This window comes from Lissotriton vulgaris, chromosome 4_1 (assembly GCF_964263255.1).
Source record: "Lissotriton vulgaris chromosome 4_1, aLisVul1.2, whole genome shotgun sequence".
Classification (NCBI taxonomy): domain Eukaryota; kingdom Metazoa; phylum Chordata; class Amphibia; order Caudata; family Salamandridae; genus Lissotriton; species Lissotriton vulgaris.
In genome coordinates this window covers 1,800,630,040-1,800,642,785 of record NC_141691.1, presented here as the reverse complement: position 1 = coordinate 1,800,642,785, position 12,746 = coordinate 1,800,630,040, and the positions used below count along the sequence as shown (strand labels likewise).

Here is a 12,746-nt window from a genome sequence, read left to right as displayed (position 1 = left end):
CGAGAGTAAAGACATTGTGTAACTACACTGCCAATGGTTAAACTGCTAAACTAGATAAAGAGATATATTTTTGACATACCTACCTGTGTGGTCTCAGTTTGCGGTGTGTTTTAGAATCATTGTGTGTGTTAAGTGCAAATATTATACACATTGCCTTGGGGATAAGCCTATCTGCTCGTGCCAAGCTACCTAGGAGGTGAGCAGGGGTTATCTACAGTGTGAATCCTTTTACCCTGACTAGAAGTAAGGGTCCCTACTTGGTCAAAGGTACTTACCTCTGCCAAATAGAGACCCCCAGTTCTAACAGATTTGTTCTCTCATCCAGAAAAGGTGTGCTCACAGGATAAAGCGCCTATTAAAGATCAGTGTTTTAAATATAGCCTGGCCCAAAGGGAGGAAATCGAATTGAAAAAACCACGGACAGAAATTACATCTTAGTCATGTCAGCACAAAGTATAGAACCGTACCTAACCCTCATAGCCAGTGCTCATGACAGTTTAGGCTGAATTTCTTTCATCATCTACTGGCTGTACCTGCCAGGTATATAGCACATCTTGGACAAAAAGGGCTGTGTGGCTGCAACAGTAGGTATCCACAGGATAGCATACATTTTGTTCCTGTGTCCGTATTACTCATTCCCAAGAAGAGTGTTTCTTAAGAGGCTTTTAAGGAAACCTAGATTCAAGCAGGCCCATGTGGCTCTGCTGTTCTTAAAACTGTCCCCAGATGTTTTTACGTTATTCTGTGTCTCAAAATTTTTAAGGTCCACTTTAAAGTTAAACACTACTAGGGGAACATAAAAGCAGAAGAACTTTAATGGAAAGGGGCGACCACTCGGTCCCCCCGAACGTATGGTTGGGTGCCCCGATCAACATAAAAGCAGAAGAACTTTAACTAATCCGTGTATCAATTATGATAGTTTGTAGAGTCTTTTAATGTTTTTTAGAAACTCTTCAGTATTGTTTTTATTGTTTTATCTTCTTCTTGATAGTTTTCTTCTTTATGATCACTGTTTTATATTGATGTGTTGATGAAATCGTATCTTTTATGGTCATATTTTCTCATATGCGGAATAAAGATTATTATTATAAAAAATGTATACTAAGGTGCTGGTCTTTAACAATCACTTTATCCCCAATTAATATTTCCAGGTGCATGGTCCTCCATTTCCCTGTGGCACTTTTATTATTGAATTTGCATCAGTCATGATTTTGCTTATAATTAGTCTCTTGTGGGAGCCAAAATAGGGTTGTTTAGATGGTGTCCCTAGGAGCTCTATCAAAGAACACAATTCCTCATGTTCACTTGGTCATGCAATGTGGGGTATTCCTGTTGGCACGCAGAAAGTTGTGGAGCGCCCATTCAATGTTATCACCACTTTCTTCAGCTATGCACAATTTCTTGTTAAACATGTTTATAAAGCGCTTTACCTACCCATTAGCTTATGGCCATCAGGCTGTTTTCTCAAGATGTTGGATATGCAGTTCTTGCATGTATTCTTTAAAGTTCAATCTCATAAAGGGTGAATGATTGTTTGCTTTGAGGCGGACAGGAAATCTACTGTCCACAAAGATATTTTCCAATTTAAGCAAGATTCAGTCAAGTGCTGATGATTCTACATTTTCGACTACAGCATATATATCAGTTGTGTCCTTATGGATAAGAAGCTGTTATCTGTCTGACAGGCAGGAAAGGTCTGCACTTTCACTCAAAGTACCCACAGCATCAGTTCTTGTCTGACTTTCCATTTTGTATTTGGCGTGTGTATGTGTCTTCATCTTTTGCAGTGTGCCTGATAGAAATGTCTTCCAACACTGTTCTCAACAACTGCATTCCAGATCCATGCTTGTATTATAATCCCATTCTTCTAAAGATAATGCCTTCGGGCACGCTGCCTGGGATCTGAGATGAACAAAAGGCTTCTGTGGATGTAGTGACACATTGGCTGTGCAGGGTGTTCTATGCTGGCGTTGTGAGATCCTGTCCTGCTTTTGGCTTCAGAGTTATGATGTTGCAGTGAAAAGGCCCAATTTTTAGGTCAAGCATTCGAGACCTCTTGTATATACTTTAGTATATACTTATATGTGTATGTACTCTGTGGACTCTGGAGATCAGCCCAAGGACTTGTCTGCTTCCGCTTAGGGACTTTTTTTCTGTTCAACTGCCTCTATTCAACTGTCTTGATAGAAAATGACCAGTAGAGGCCAGTAAAATGCCAGGATTGCTTTCTGCTTGTTCAACTGCCTCTACTTAACTGTCTTGATAGAAAACGACCAGTAGAGGTCGGAAAAATATCAGAATTGCTTTCTGCTGAGGGACTTTCTTTTTTCTGTTTTTCTGGCAACTGCCTCTATTTAACTTTCTTGATAGAAAATGACCAGCAGAGGTCAGTAAAATGCCAGAATAATTTTAGCATTCTCTATATTCCAGACCATAGAAATTGTCTTCCACGAGCACCCGTAGACAATAATATTTTTTTCAAATCTTGTATTTTCAGTGATATGACCACCGAAGGCCCTAATTTTCTATTAAAAACAGAGCTTTGGACTGTACCATTTCCTGCTAAAAGGCGATATTTCTCTCCATGTGTTCCCATACCTGGTGTGTCATGCAGTTTGGTGCTTACTTTCCCTGCATGTTAAGGAACAGTAGATGTTTCACCTCCTAGGCTAATGTGCTGAACAGCTAAATACATGTAAGGTCCCAAAGGCGAGACCGATTCCGTTGCAAACACTTGTTTATTATAGGTGAGAGAAATGGTGATGTTCCTTTGAACAATTGCACCAAACATTTGTAGTATATTAAGACCATGAAATCCCTTGTGAAAGTGATTGCATGCCCATCAAATTGCTAGAGTTTCACGTTCAATTTGAGAGTACCTCTTCTTGGTGTTGGTCAACGCCCACCCGTGGGGCATACCGCTAATTGGCTTACTTAACTTAGCTATGAGTTCCTAGTTAATGCCTGAAAGTGGACCCAGGACTTGTAAGTTAAATGTCATTAGTAAATTGCTGCACCTATTGCACCGCCCACTACAGCAGTACTGCAAACATGACTGCAGTCCCATTATTTGTAGCCTGACTGTTGTAGTTTAAATCTGCAAATTCACTGCATCAAAATAACCCCTATTTATAGCTCAAAACCTTTCTTTTAAATATTTAAAAGTCACCCCAATGTAGGCTTTATTCCCCATTAGTTAGGGTGACAGTTGGGATTGTAATGTTAAACAAGGTTCTCAAGTAAAAAAGCCCCAAAAGCTCTTTTAATTGTAGCAAGACTCATGCTCCAAGGGAAAATCTTGAATTACATTATCACATTAAATGATTCTAATTTCTGTTAATAACCAGCTAGAAAAATATGTAATTATTTTTAATTGTTAAATTAAGTCAAATTCAGTGGTAAAGTTGGATTTTTAATAAACACCTCCCCAGAGCAAACCATAGACTGACCTTAATGGGCAGAGATGACCCCTCTGAACCTGACAGACTATAAAGGACGGGGCAGTGAGAATACCTTTTAACATTATCGTGTCAAATCCTGCTTGAGGTTCAAATGCTGGTTGACAGATCTGCTGGGTTTAAGTATAACACTGAGGGTGAACATGAAAGCTTGTGTGCCGTGCTCCCAATAATCAGCCGCAACCACGAAAATCTACTGCTACATCCATTTCATTCAGTCATTCACCAGCTTCCAACTCATACTTCCACCAGTACTACCCTGACATCCTATCAATAGAACAGTTGTTCGCATTAGCAGCATTTCCACATTGCCTGACAGTTAGTCTAATGGTTGAACATATTCTTAGACTCAATTACAAGTGGGAGGGATTCTTAATTGTGTAAAGGAACCTAGAATTGGAGTATTCACATCTCCTCTTCCAATCCTAGTGTGCTCCACAAAATCCAGAAGTGCTCATTCACGGTGAGAGATGTATTGGCTATTAGCTTAGCACTTGTTTTTAATTGCTTTCAATTAAATTTGCATTTTTTCCTGTTGAACCACACATGTGGAGGAGGCAAGATGGCGGCCGTGGCGTGGGCTGTGTAAGCAGCTCTGTCCCTCACTCTGGGCTTCGGGAAGAGAATTGGTATCTGCAGCGGTCCTAAACATCCCACGTTAAAGGTGCGTATGTGTATCAGACATATGGATAAATGCGGTGAATATCCAGCAAAATAGCAACTTCGATAAAGCAAACAAGTTTACCGGTTGCCCAGAGCACTGCTCCGGTGTTTGGGGAGGAGTCTCTGATCTCCGTGCACACCTGCACTGACCTTCAGCGGCTGCGAGTATCGCGTCTGCTCCGGCAGTTTTATACGGACAAGCGCAGCAAAAATTCTGCATCATCGTAATACCGGCGGCAGCCTCGAGTACTCTGTTATATGGACAATGTGGTGAGGATCCCGTAAATTAATATTGAGTACTTTTCCGGTCTTTGGGGAGGAGTCTCTGATCTCCGTGAACACCTGTGCGACCTTCTGCGGTTTGAGTACTCCGTCTTTTCCGGCTGGCTGTACGGACAAACTGGGTTAAAAATCCTGTAACATCGCAATTTTAGTGGCAGCCTCAACTACTTTTCTGGTGTTTAGGAAGATTGTTCACACGGATAGATGCGGTGAGCATTCCGTAGTACCGCAATAACGATAAAGTTCATTGGTGGCTGCCTCAAGTGCTTTTCTTCTGTCTAGAACGGAGTCTCTGATCCTTGTGGACATTCGTGTTGACTTTGGTGGTTCGGTGCATTCCGTCGGGATGGTTGCAGGTCTCCCCAGTCTCTGGCTGCGAAGAGCCCCAATCTGGCGGTTCCCCATTTTTCTGTTTGTATTACGTTGCAGAGTTGTTCGCGGGCGTGGCGGAGCACAGGTAGTGGCTCGAAGAAGGATGCCACTGAAGGTTACCAGGAGAACCAAGCACGAAGAAACAACTTGCGTATTTTAGGTATTCCTGAGAAGAAAGAGGGATCTGACATCCGGAAATTTGTTTGCGAACTTTTTGCTGAAGCTTATCCTGAAGTGACTCTCTGGGTCTGGTCAATGGAAATCCAAAGAGCTCACAGGTTTCCGTTCACAGTTAGGAAACCTCGGCAAGCAGAAGATCGTCCTAGAGCTATCTTAGTGTGCTTCAACAATTTTCTAGCAAGAGAAGCTATATACGCATTAGGTAGGCCAGACAAAAGAGGATTGGCTAAAGATTGTAATTTTTTCGTTAGGCCAGATTTCTGTCAGGCAACGGTATCCAAACGCTGACATCTCCGCTAGCTCATACCAGGTTTCCAAGGTAAAGGGGCTACGATATATCTCCAGAATCCGGCAAAGCTTAAAGTTATAGCAAAAGGTCAGACTAGGTTCTTTTTCTCCGAGATAGAGGCTAAGGAATTTCTGGCGTCTCTGTAGATTTGGATGGTTTGAGTAAATATACTTTTATTAGTATTAGTTTCTCTGCTCTTTCTGCTCTTCCCGCTTGTGGGGGTATTTCTCCTTTTTTTTTTGCTTAGGGGAATCCGCTTTTTTTTCTCTTTAGATTTAATATGGAGAATTATCTCTTTCCTACACGGGGGGTGCGGCACTCCATAATTTGCAGGGACTGATAGTCCCTGGGCCTCATATGGTGGGTTGGGTGGGGAGAGTGAGTAGGGCGGGCTGGGCGGAAAGGGTGATGGTTAAGGGGTTTTGGGGTGGGGGTAAGGTGGTGGGTGTTGGGTGTAGGTGGTGGGGGTGAAAAATCAGCAGCAGCTAAGTTGCTTATTAAAGTGGTTCTCTGTTTTCAGAAAGTATTAAATAGTGATTGGGTATATAAAATATTAAGAGATTATGGTTTCTATGCAGTATTGATCCTCCGTTGTGCATTTCTTTAGGGAAATGGATAGGAAATTAAAGATCTGTACCCTGAATGTTTGTGGGCCTAATGACTCCAAGAAAAGGGATGTATTAGCCAGAATTGTTCAGCTGTTACATATTGATTTATTATGTTTGCAAGAAACTCCTATTTCATGAGCGAATAGGGGATGTCTGAAAAACCTTGGGTTAGAGTTGGTGGTCTCCTCTAAACAAACAGGGATCAAGAGAGGGGTGGCTATTCTTATGAAACTGGGCGTGGGTGTATGTACAAAAGCAGCAGAAGATAAATGGGACCGCTGGACAAAATTACCATGGTCGGTAGAACAGATTTTGTTAGACCTGACACCCTTGGCATGATTTTCCCCTATCTTTTTGCCTCTGCCTCCTGTATTTTTGATGCTGTGCTGAATTTTGTTTTTGCTGGTTTAGATGCTTTGGACACTCTGCCACTGCTGATCAGTGCCAGAGTGTCAGTGCTCCCTATGGAAATTATCATATTGATTGGATGTACCTGATTGGCATATTTGTATCACCACAAAGTCCCTAGTAAAGTGCCCTCAGTGTGCCAGGGCTGGTGATGACAGATGCTACTATTGGGCTTGCAGCACTGATTGTGCCACCCACATGAGTAGCCCTAAAATAGTGTCTCAGGCCTGCCACCGCAGTGCCTGTGTGCAGTTAGTGAACTGCCATGTCCTCCTGGTCAGTGTCCCCACTGGCTAGGCCTAACCCTTCCCTTTGTGTACACATTGGTCACCCCTATGGAAGGCTCAAGGTACCCCCTTGGGCAGGGTGCAGTGTATATGAAAGGTAGAGCATGTACTAGTGCAGGTAACATGCTCTGGTAGTGAACAGTAGCCATTTTGTGTGATCACTGTTGCAAAGTTATCTTGCTCCATAGACTAACATGGGGGAGGCTGGTCCCAATGGATACCAGCCTATCTTCCCACAGGAACAAGATAGGACATAAGTGATTGATATCCCTGAACTCAGAATTTAATAACACATCTTTTAGGAAAGGTTGTTTTTAAATTCTGTGTTTGAGAACAGTACTTTTAGAAAGTGGCTGTTCTCTTGTCTAACCTTTCTGTGTGCCTGGGCCTGCTTGTGGATTGACTGTCTGGTTTGAGGGGTACAGGGGCTGGGGAGCCCCCAGGAGGTTGTCTGAGTCAGCCCTTGGTTGAATGACTTCATCTGCAACTAGAGTGGTGGGAGGAGTTAGCACCTGGGAGTGAATAGGACTGTGCCTGTCTGCCACAATGCTGGCTCCACCTCCAGCTGGGCGGCTGATGACTCTGACCCTCACTCTGAAAGGAAGGAAGAAGCCAGGAAACCAAAGTACTCCAGCAACACCCAGAACTTGTTTAGACCGGGCTCAGGGCCCACTTGCACAAAGACTTCAAAGACTTTTAGGGGTATAAGAGAAGGACCCCTGACAATAGATTTTCAGATTCTACAATCAAGAGGAACCTCTGCCAGAAGAAGGACCGCTGAAGAAACTGAGGAAGACTGCCGTTGCTGTGTGCTTTGGGGCCGACCGGTTTTGCTGTTCATCTAAAGGAGAGAAGAAGGGGACTTTGCTGTATGCTGTGACCCCTGCCTGCTTGACCTCAAGACTTTGCTGTGTGCTGAGTCTGCCAAAGAATCTCCAAGGGCCTGAGTAGAGCTGGCCTCCTGTCCTGGAACCCAGGGTCAAAAGGTTCCCTTGAAACTACCAAGAAACCCTGTAAAGACCGTACTCATCCGCTGCTGGGTGCGTGATTAATGACTGGTGGCCGTGTAGGAGATCGGTGTGCTCATCGGCACATTCTGGGGGCAGATCGGAGGCTCGTGGTGCTCCCCTTCGTGAGGTAGTGTCCAAAAGATCTCTGTGACACCCCGAGCGCCCTGCCCGCCTCCTACGACCTCGAAACTACTGTGTCGCTGATCATCGCTGCTGCCCGGGGCCTGAAATCGCCTATGAACCTCGCCGGGGCCGCGGAGATCAAGATCAAAGGAGCTGCCCTCTCATTGGTTGAGAAGGACGAGCCCCCTCAGCAACGCCGCGCTAGGATTGGTCCCAGGGCCGCCGCGTAACTGAGGGAGCCGCGCTGTGATTGGCTGCAGCCTCATCATCCTCACGGGCTCGTCTCCGAAGCTGCGCAACGATTGGCTGCTTGTCCGTGACAGAGAGAGTTTGTCTGTGCAGCCGCCGGGTGCCCTGTCGGAAGAGTGAGACACCAGTCCCCGCGTCTGAGAAGTGAAGCATCGAGAGAGCCGCGCAAATGATCCCCAGCCTGCCGTCCTCACACCAGAAGGTATTGTAGCTCCCCGCCGCTCGTTGGATTGTCGAGAGCAGGCGGAGAGCTAACGGGACCGGCAGGGGCTGTGTGGGGGGGATCTGTTTGATGCGCTGGTGAAACGCGCTGGAAGCGCTTCTTTCTCACAGCACGAGATACAGCAAAGGGCTGAGTTTGAGATCGTGCAGCCTACAACTTTCATTCCTGTGATATTTTCTTGAGACTGAGACTGAACTTACATTCCTAGAATAGAGTGCAAACAATTAAGAGAGTAAAGACATTGTGTAACTACACTGCCAATGGTTAAACTGCTAAACTAGATAAAGAGATATATTTTTGACATACCTACCTGTGTGGTCTCAGTTTGCGGTGTGTTTTAGAATCATTGTGTGTGTTAAGTGCAAATATTATACACATTGCCTTGGGGATAAGCCTATCTACTCGTGCCAAGCTACCTAGGAGTTGAGCAGGGGTTATCTACAGTGTGAATCCTTTTACCCTGACTAGAAGTAAGGGTCCCTACTTGGTCAAAGGTACTTACCTCTGCCAATTAGAGACCCCCAGTTCTAACAGATTTGTTCTCTCATCCAGAAAAGGTGTGCTCACAGGATAAAGCGCCTATTAAAGATCAGTGTTTTAAATATACCCTGGCCCAAAGGGAGGAAATCGAATTGAAAAAACCACGGACAGAAATTACATCTTAGTCATGTCAACACAAAGTATAGAACCGTACCTAACCCTCATAGCCAGTGCTCATGACAGTTTAGGCTGAATTTCTTTCATCATCTACTGGCTGTACCTGCCAGGTATATAGCACATCTTGAACAAAAAGGGCTGTGTGGCTGCGACAATAGGTATCCACAGGATAGCATACATTTTGTTCCTGTGTCCGTATTATTCATTCCCAAGAAGAGTGTTTCTTAAGAGGCTTTTAAGGAAACCTAGATTCAAGCAGGCCCATGTGGCTCTGCTATTCTTAAAACTGTCCCCAGATGTTTTTACGGTATTCTGTGTCTCAAAATTTTTAAGGTCCACTTTAAAGTTAAACACTACTAGGGGAACATAAAAGCAGAAGAACTTTAATGGAAAGGGGCGACCACTCGGTCCCCCCGAACGTATGGTTGGGTGCCCCGATCCTCCCGGGAAACCATTTTGGGCGGGGGCGTGTCTCGGCTGGTATGCCCGAAGCGGCTTAGCCGGGGCGCGCCTTTTCCCGCCCTAGAAGGGTTGTCCTAGACACCTACACCGAAGACCACGCCCAGTAGGCGTACCGGAGGAGGGTACACGCCCTCCCGCAGAAGAATAAATAGAGCGGGAATCCGAAGAAGCGTCCTCTTGTTCCTGTGCTCTGAAGGCTGCACCCACTCGTTGCTCGTGAGCCCTCGACGGAACAAGCAGCAATTTTGAGAACTTTTAATTCTTGTGTTTTTCATTCAGTTAGTCGAAGGCGAAGAATCCAGGACCTTGTTGATCGTCTAGGAGCGGATAATCGAAACCATGGCTGGCAAGAAAGCAGGAAAGGGTTCCGAGACGGATAAAGTGCTACGCCTGTTGGTGAACCGGATGGCTTGCATGGAGCGGAAACTCGGTCAAGACCCATCGATCGGTCGAGGTTTGGCGGAGGTCAAACAACAACTGGCTGCGCTGAGCAATCCTGGTAACCCTAAGAAGGTAATAGGCCCGGCCTTGCCGGGAATTGTCCCCGAGGGTAGAGGGAAGCGGGTCAAGAGGAGGGCGGTTTCAGGGGAGGTTCCGGTCCCAGAGGTACCCCCGGCCACCCCTGTCACGCCGGCAGCCAACCCGGTACCAATCCCAGATGTGGGTCAACCGATCCCGGTAGTGATTACCCCCGCTAACGATGAAGATATGCCTCCTGAATTGGCCACCCAGTTGGCCGCATGGCTCAATAGAAAGGCAGGGGGTGTCAAGGCGCCCGGAGACACGGCCGAAGAGGCCAAGCTACTAATCCAGCAATTGCGGCAGTCGCGAGATGCCGCCGCAAAGGCGAATCTTCCTCTTGTTTCCCCACAGGTGACACCGGTAGGACCTGCAGTTGGTCTCGAGAAAACGGCGGGAACAACGACCGAACCGGGTAAGCTCGCTTTGCCAGTGGCGGGGGAGGGCTCATTACCCTCAAGGCGGGAGAGGGTGGCACAGCACATCCCTATGGCCACAAAAGAGTTAATATGGGGAGACAAATATGTCAATATGTTTTCATTATTAACTGACCATCGCGAGATGGAATATGCTAAAACCCAGAAAGATTTGTGGCACCCGAGCGTGTGGCGCGCCAAGATGGCGGAATTCAGGGTGGATGAAACGATAACGAATTGGGCGAAGGCCTTTGCAATGTTTACTGCAGTTATGGGGGAACGTAAACCCGAGGTGTTAACTGAAATGTCTTGCTATCAAACTCGTATAATGGATTTTTATGCAATGTATGAGGGAGAGGAATGGAAAGGTTATGACATGAATTCCGAAAAGCGAAAGAATATGATGCCTCTCTGACATGGGACTGCCTCGACTCGGTCTCATGGCATAAGCAGCTCCTGCCGGGGGCGGCAGGTACATCCTCGCCGGGCGGGAGTGGGTCGGGGGCCTTCCGCCAAAAGCCCGTGGTGCCCTTTCGAGCAGGCGCCGGTATCGATCACCAGCCGAAAACCGGCGGGAATGGCGGCAAGCGGGGGGTCTGTTGGGGCTTCAATCGAGGCAACTGTAACAGATCGCAAGGAACATGTAGGTTCAAGCATGTGTGTGCGGGCTGTGGGAATTCCTCACACCCGGAGAGTTCATGTAGATCAAAAAATAACGGGGCGGGAGGAAAGGGAGGGTCCAAGCAGGAGTAAGGTAGAACGTTGTGACCAACTGCCTACACCCGTTGATCTCATGGCTATGACTCCTTGGTTAAACGAATACCCTGATCATGTCTCCGCTGGGGTGTTGAGGAAGGGATTCTTGCACGGCTTCCACATCCCGGCGGGGGATTTTTGAAGGAACTCCTTTTGTAAAAACCAGTTATGGGCGCAACATAATCCAAGTGTGGTAGAGAGAAAAATTGCAAAGGAAGTCAGCTTAGGGCGAGTGGCAGGGCCTTTTCATTGCCCACCGGTGGCGGATTTCATCTGTTCCCCGTTAGGGGTTGTCCCGAAGAAAGACCCGGGGGAGTTTAGACTTATTCATAACCTGTCTGCTCCAAGGGGTTCCTCGGTGAACGAGGCCATTGACCCAGAAGTCTGTTCGGTGCGGTACGCATCGTTCGATGAGGCCGTGGCCATGTTGAATCGCCTGGGCCCCGGGGCGCTGATGGCGAAATCAGATATCGAGTCGGCATTCCGGTTGCTCCCGGTACACCCGCAGGATCAGCGTTTGCTGGGTTTTGCATTCCAAGGGAGTTATTACATGGATAAATGCATGCCTATGTGTTGCTCCATTTCTTGTGCCTATTTCGAAATGTTCAGTTGTTTTTTAGAGTGGGCATTCACCGAGGCCACAGGGCATAGGCATGTTATGCATTATCTCGATGACTTCCTGTTTTTGGGGGCAGCCGGCGAAACGAAATGTGCGCAGGCGCTGCACGACTTCTGCATCCTCATGAGGGAGTTTGGAGTCCCATTGGCTCCAGGTAAGACGATTGGACCATCTACGTCACTGGAGTTTCTGGGAATTGAGCTCGATTCTGTGGAGGGATGTTTCCGTTTGCCGTTGGGAAAGGTGGCCAAATTTAGGGCTTCCTTGAAGCTATGCCTTGGTAAGGAGAAAGTGACCCTGCACCAGTTGCAGCAAACAGTGGGTCAGCTTAACTTTGCCTTGAGAGTGATACCAATGGCCCGCCCCTTCTCACGCTCTATTGCACAAGCTATGGTTGGTCTCAAAGAAGGACACCACCGTACGAGACTGTCTGCAGAGGTTCGCCAGGATATGCGCATTTGGTTGGCATTTCTGGCGGACTTCAACGGTCGAGTAGTGTGGAACAAGCCGCCAGCGTCTTCAGATGAGCTAGGTCTGTGGACTGACTCGGCGGGGAGCGTGGGATTTGGCGCCATTTTTGGTAATCGATGGCCGGCACAAACATGGCCGGCGTGGTAGCACTCCAGCGGTCTCACAAGTAACATCGGGTTCCTGGAGCTATTCCCCATTTTGGTTGCTCTGATGGCATGGCCAGACGATTTCAGAGACCGCTCAGTGGTGTTTTGGTCTGATAATATGACTGTTGTCAAATGCATTAACCAACAGGCAGCACGCTGCAAATGGATCTTGAGATTGTTGAAAGAGGTTGTGCTGCTTTGCATGAGACTGAATGTACAGTTCAGGGCGAAACATGTGCCGGGTGTACTGAATCATGCGGCTGATGCACTCTCTCGTTCACATATGCAGGCGTTCAGGGGTTATCTACCTACAGCGGACCTAGTGGCGGCACCATTCCCCGAAGCACTTTGGCTAATCGGTGCCCCGGATTACAAGACCTCGTGGCAGCAAGCTTAGCCCCCATGACAAGGAAGGCATACGAAGGAGCGTTTCGTTCCTATTGCACATTTTTGGGTCCGGCAGGGAATCAGAGCTGGGGTCAGGAGGAATCCTTCCTGGGGTTCCTGGTAGCACTGCACAGGGAAGGCCGATCAGCGGCAACGGCCAA

The 12,746-nt window shown here is 47.0% G+C and overlaps 1 protein-coding gene across 1 annotated transcript in view; it reads right to left on the bottom strand.

The window, feature by feature from the left end:
* LOC147724578 (fibrocystin-L-like) overlaps positions 1 to 12,746 on the bottom strand; it is a 1,433,379-nt gene that overhangs the window by 1,112,762 nt on the left and 307,871 nt on the right. The gene's annotated exons all lie outside the window — the stretch shown is intronic.